This window comes from Kogia breviceps, chromosome 15, assembly GCF_026419965.1.
Source record: "Kogia breviceps isolate mKogBre1 chromosome 15, mKogBre1 haplotype 1, whole genome shotgun sequence".
In the NCBI taxonomy this organism is placed as follows: Eukaryota; Metazoa; Chordata; class Mammalia; order Artiodactyla; family Physeteridae; genus Kogia; species Kogia breviceps.
In genome coordinates, this window is record NC_081324.1 from 55681841 (window position 1) to 55687840 (window position 6000).

Here is a 6000-nt window from a genome sequence, read left to right on the forward strand (position 1 = left end):
TCAGGCTCTGCTTGAAGATACCCACCTTCTACAGACCTTACTTGGTGCCTGGGAGCCACGACCCTCTCAGTTTCTACAGATTGAATCATCTCACTCCTCACGGACATCCTGCTCTGCATGATTAGGAGCAAACTCTTCTCAGCTAAGGCAGTGAAACTCCATCATGAGCTTCCCGTGTTGTAAGTGTTACCCAAACACAGGGTTCACCTCTTGGTGGGTGTCAAGCCAAAGACACAAGCCAAAGAGCAGGAAAAGGAAGGATTCATTACCTGCATTGAGTAAGGAGAACACCCGGGACATTCCCCAAAGCAGTGTCTCCCTCACCAGCAATATTGCAGAAGTTTTTAAACTAAGAGTACATGCATATTCATGAAGGGGCTTGGGCCGTACCCTGCATGTTTGTGAAGGGGCCAGAGCAGAGGAGAATTTAGCATAGAATTGGGATAAAGGTCAAGAGAGTCCAAGCTTTAGTTGATGGAAATCAGGAGGGTCAACATCATCCTTTCCATCCTCCACCTGGGAAGGGGCCTTAGATCCCGCAGAACAACTCAAAGATAAGTGTCAGATTGTTATGTATATCTCTTGAGGAGGAACTAGGATTCTGCTTTATTGCTGAACTATTGTTTCTTGACTGCTTTTTCTTTGTTCCTGCATTTCCTTACTTCCCTTAAGATCATTAATTACTGAGACCTGTTCAAGGGCAAGCCTTGTGGCTGGGCTTAGATCTCAAAACGGCTTAGGCCCAGAATGGCTTCTCTTCTGTCAGGAAAGCCATGCCTGGTTCTCTTTCTCCAGGGATCTCCTACCCTGTCTGCTTACATAAATATTTGTGGATCTCTGTTGTCCGTCGATGGCTCCTCTCCCGGTCCTTTTGTCCTTGCTAGTTGCAGTCTTTTCATTCCTGTACTGTTATTTTAGCTGGAAGCACTGAAATATACAATAACCAAAAAGTTAAAACTCACAGATGGGCTCAATAGCAGGATGAGGATGACGGTGAACTTGAAGATAGAACAAAATAAACGGCCAATCTGAAGAGACAGAAAATAGACTAAAACAAAAACCAGAACTTCGGGGTTTCCCTGGTGGCGCAGTGGTTGAGAGTTCGCCTGCGGATGCAGGGGACGCGAGTTTGTGCCCCGGTCCGGGAAGATCCCACATGCCGCGGAGCGGCTGGGCCCGTGAGCCATGGCCGCTGAGCCTGCGCGTCCGGAGCCTGTGCACCGCAACGGGAGAGGCCACAACAGTGAGAGGCCCGTGTACCGCAAAAAAAACCCCCACAAAAACCAGAGCTTCAGGTGTCAGTGGGACTATAATAAAGATCAAACATTTGCCGTTTTTCTGCATCGTTTGAAATATTCATATATTTCTCCTCTCTGCGTTGTTGTTAATGTGGTGAATTACGTTGATTCACCTTTTGAGTGCTAGACCATTCTTGCATATCGTGGTGATGATATAGTATCCTTTTTGTTTATCGTTGGATTCTATTTGCTAATGTTTTTGTTTGTTTGTTTGTTTTGCGGTACTCGGGCCTCTCACTGTTGTGGCCTCTCCCGTTGCGGAGCACAGGCTCCGGACGTGCAGGCTCAGCGGCCATGGCTCATGGGCCCAGCCGCTCCTGTGGGATCTTCCCGGACCGGGGCACGAACCCGCGTCCCCTGCATCGGCAGGTGGACTCTCAACCACTGCGCCACCAGGGAAGCCCACAACGTTATCTTAATAGCTGCATATCAAATGTTATACCTTTTACATAGATAATATGCTTTTTTCCATTATCAATAGAATTTATTATTAGACAACAAAGAAAATATAAAATTTAAGAGCAAAAATTAAGAGCACAGTGCTCTAACACAAAAAACTTAGTAATGAAATTTTAAATTTGAAATAATCAAAATACTTGGAATTTTAAGTAAAAATGTATTTGTATATGAAGATGCAAACTATCCAGATTCTAGAATCAATTTCCTTCAAGTGTTTTTTTCACATAGATAGACCCATACACATGAAACAGGAGGGAAGGGGACAGGACACCTTTAAAAGAATGACATAGCCATAGGATAGGACATGACAAAAACTGGTTAGAACCAACTAGGTCCAAGATGGTGGAAGATTTGACTTCCAGTGGACCTTGAGACTCATTACACACTCATTGTAATACATTCGCATAAGCTAAGTGACACACCCACCAGCGCCATGACAGTTCTGAGGCCAACCATCAAAGATCAAAAAGTGGGCAGTGCCCCAATTCCTAGAAATCTCTGCCCCTCCCCCAAAATAGTTGGAACAGTCTTCCCACTCATTAGCCTGTGAAATTACCCAGCCCATAAAGACTAACCACCCCATATTTCGGGGCCTCTTGCCTTCTGAGATGGCCCACACTCTGTCTATGAAGTGTGTTTCTCTCTAAATAAATCCACTTCTTACCTATCACTTTGTCTCTCACTGAATTCTTTCTGCAGTGAGACATTTAGAACCTGAGCTTCATTAAGTCCTGAGCCCAGGTGTGATCTCAGTTAAAAGACCATGGGTTCAAGTCCCAATCTGAGGTCCACGGTTTCACCCCCCAAAAATATGAATTGAACCTTAATTTTACAATACAAGAAAAACATCGATTTTTGTCTTGTGAAGAAAAGCACATACATTTTGTTGTTAACCTCAATGAAATTATAAAACTTAAATGAGCTTGCTACTCATAGAAGAAAGTGATATTTTCCTAGAATGGTTTTGTTTTTTTGCTCATCTTTACCATCATGGCCACTGAAATCAATAAAAGAAAAGAAATGAAATAGCAAGTATTTTGCTTACTTACACACATGTGCCAGATAATTTGCCAACTACAAAGAAATAGAAGATATGGGAGAACCAATGAACAGAGAAACCTGCCGAGATGTGGCTGAATTAAATCATACTTTGCCAACATAATATTATTCGGACATCATGGTCTGGAATAGAGAATTAGCAGGGGTTCTGTTTGATTTTGAGTAGACGTCTCTTTTTTTTGTTGTTTTGTTTTGTTTTTGTGACGTGGGCCTCTCACCGTTGTGGCCTCTCCTGTTGCGGAGCACAGGCTCCGGACACGCAGGCTCAGCGGCCATGGCTCACGGGCCCAGCCGCTCCACAGCATGTGGGATCTCCCCGGACCAGGGCACGAACCTGAGTCTCCTGCATTGGCAGGCGGACTCTCAACCACTGTGCCACCAGGGAAGCCCTTGAGTAGATATCTCTTATCTACTCTTGAGTTGCATCAATTGTAGCTTTATCTTCTGTTTCAAATGGTACATGGGTATTACTGATTGACAGTCAATCAAGTGAGGACTTGATCTTTCTCCATGATAAAACCTGTTGCTTGGAGTCAGCTTTTCACTAACTGCTGTGTCTCTTAATCTTACACTGCATAACAGAAACACCCTGCCCTGAGGACTTCATATTAATATGATTGTTGTTTTAGTCTACACTCATTTCTCTGAAATTTTACCCATCGGGGTTAATTTTAGAGTCTCCTGGGTTGTAACTTTCACAAATGAAACACCTGAAGAAATGAAGTCCTTTCCATGAGTCACAGACTAATGAGGTGGAATGGTGGGACCAGTCTGGGGTTTCCTTCTTCCTTGTTATTTTTTGGTCTATTTATGCCTTCTCCAGTTTTCCCCATGACTGGTCTAGCTAGCATTTATTCCATTTTATAGGAAAAATTTTGTTTTAGTTCTTGTGTTCCAAGAACTGGTTAGAGTTACTGATATTTAACAAGTCTTCTAATTCATGAATTTGTTTTGTTGCTAGTCTTTCTACTTTAGAATATTGTTGTCATTCTTTTAAAAACTTGTTTAGTATTTGCTTATTGAATTCTTATTTTTCCTTGATAAGGAATGAAGACATTGGGGGTCAGGAATTTTTCTCTCGATATAACCTTAACTTTGCCTGTTGTGTTTTGATCTGTATTACCATTATCATCATCTTATTCTTTTGTACTAGTCATCATAAAACTTCCAAGTTATGAAGGTTTGTTTTGCCTCCTCACTTTTATTGCTGATTTTTCTCTTTTATTACACTTTTTATTGCATTGCTGTCAGAGAAAAGTAGATTATACTCTCTTCTTTGGGGATATTTTTGAGGTGTTCTTTGTGGTGAAATATTTACAGTAAATTCCGGTAACTAATTGTTAGTTTTGGCAAAGAAGGTGTGTTCAGGATATGAATTTCAAAATATATCCAGGTTTATAAATTGTTACACATTTTCTCTATTTGATGTTTTTCATATTGTCAAAGTAATACTTGCTAGATTAAGTATGACAATACAGTAAAGATGTCTAATGCCAGGCCCATCGGGTCCTTACCCCTCTCCCCAAACTGCTATTAAGAGCAAGGAAAGGATCCTTCCATTTTTTTCACATGTAATCTTTAACACATGCATACTTATCCTTTTAAATTATGTTATTTTATCCTCTTTTCTCAGTTTTTCTTGATACTACCTGAGAAAAGTATTAATTTTTCAGTGTTTATATTTTTGTTGCTTCTGTTTCTTGAAGTTTGTGCTTCATATATTTTAATGCTTTACTTGGTGTGTAAAGTTTCATATTTATGTATTAATTGTGTATAAATACCTTTATAACTACATGAACCTCTTTGTCCAATTTACTTCTTTTGCCTTAAATATCTTACCATTACTTGCTTTCTATTGAATTGACTGGCTACAATTTTGTTCATTCTTTTATTTTTATTCTTTCTGAAGTCTTTTATCTTCAGTGTGTCTCTTGTGCATATGTTAGGCTTTATATTTTCACCCAATCAGTCTTTTATATATATATATATATATATATATATATATATGGCAAAAATAAATAAAATAAAATTTTTATTCTTATTAAAAATAAATAAATAAATAAAAACCTAACGAAAAGTATAAAATGGAAATATAAGTTGCCTTCTGAATTATTCCTACCTTTAGTCCCACTTTCTGGAAGTAACAACTTTCTGTGTTTTGTTTTTCTGGTGGTTACAATTAGCACTTTAAATTCTATTGCTGTGTCCTGATTTCTTCCATTAAGGCTGAGGGCTTTACACTTGACCTCTCATGTCCCCTTCCCTCTTCAGCTCTCAGTACTTTTTTTTTTTGCGGTACGCGGGCCTCTCACTGTTGTGTCCTCTCCCGTTGCGGAGCACAGGCTCCGGACGCGCAGGCTCAGCGGCCATGGCTCACGGGCCCAGCAGCTCCGCGGCATGTGGGATCTTCCCGGACCGGGGCACGAACCCGTGTCCCCTGCATTGGCAGGCGGATTCTCAACCACTGCGCCACCAGGGAAGCCCCAGCTCTCAGTATTTTAAACTATAGTAATCTTTTGCATGATCAGTATTAAACATTACATACAATTCTATAATCTACAGGGACTCTGTGGGCTGAGCCGCATCCAGCAAGGCCTCCCCGAGGCCACGTTATCCACCTGTGGGTGATGCTCCTTCAGGCTGTTGACTTTATGAAAGGCCACCTTCGCTTGGCCTTTCTCTGTGGCCTGTGCTTCTCACGGGGTGGCCGCTGAGTTCCAAGAATTTCGAGGGGAAGACAGGAAAACTGCCAGTCCTCTCAAAGGCAAGGCTGGAGCTGGCATGACATCAGTCCCTCTTCAGCGTGTTGGAGACTCTTGTTGACTCTGACCTAAGAGCTTCTCAGGAGCATCCTGGGAACAATCTCGTACATCTGATATTCTGGGCTGTGGTATTAACCCCTTTTCTGTCCCTGCAAACTTGTCCGATATCTTCCATCATTACTTCAAACTTTGTGGGCCATGGACCCTGGGGAGTGGGGCAGGGAACATATCTCTTTAGTCTCCCATCATGAACCAGGTCCAAATCTTTTGCTTTTTTTGGCATGTTCTGGATTTTTAAAAATCTCAGTCTATTATTGCCAAATCATTATTATATACTCATTGTGTGAAATAATAAAAATATATTTCTTTCTGAAGCCATAATAATCACATTAGCAGAAGCAATAGGTACCACAGTGGTAATA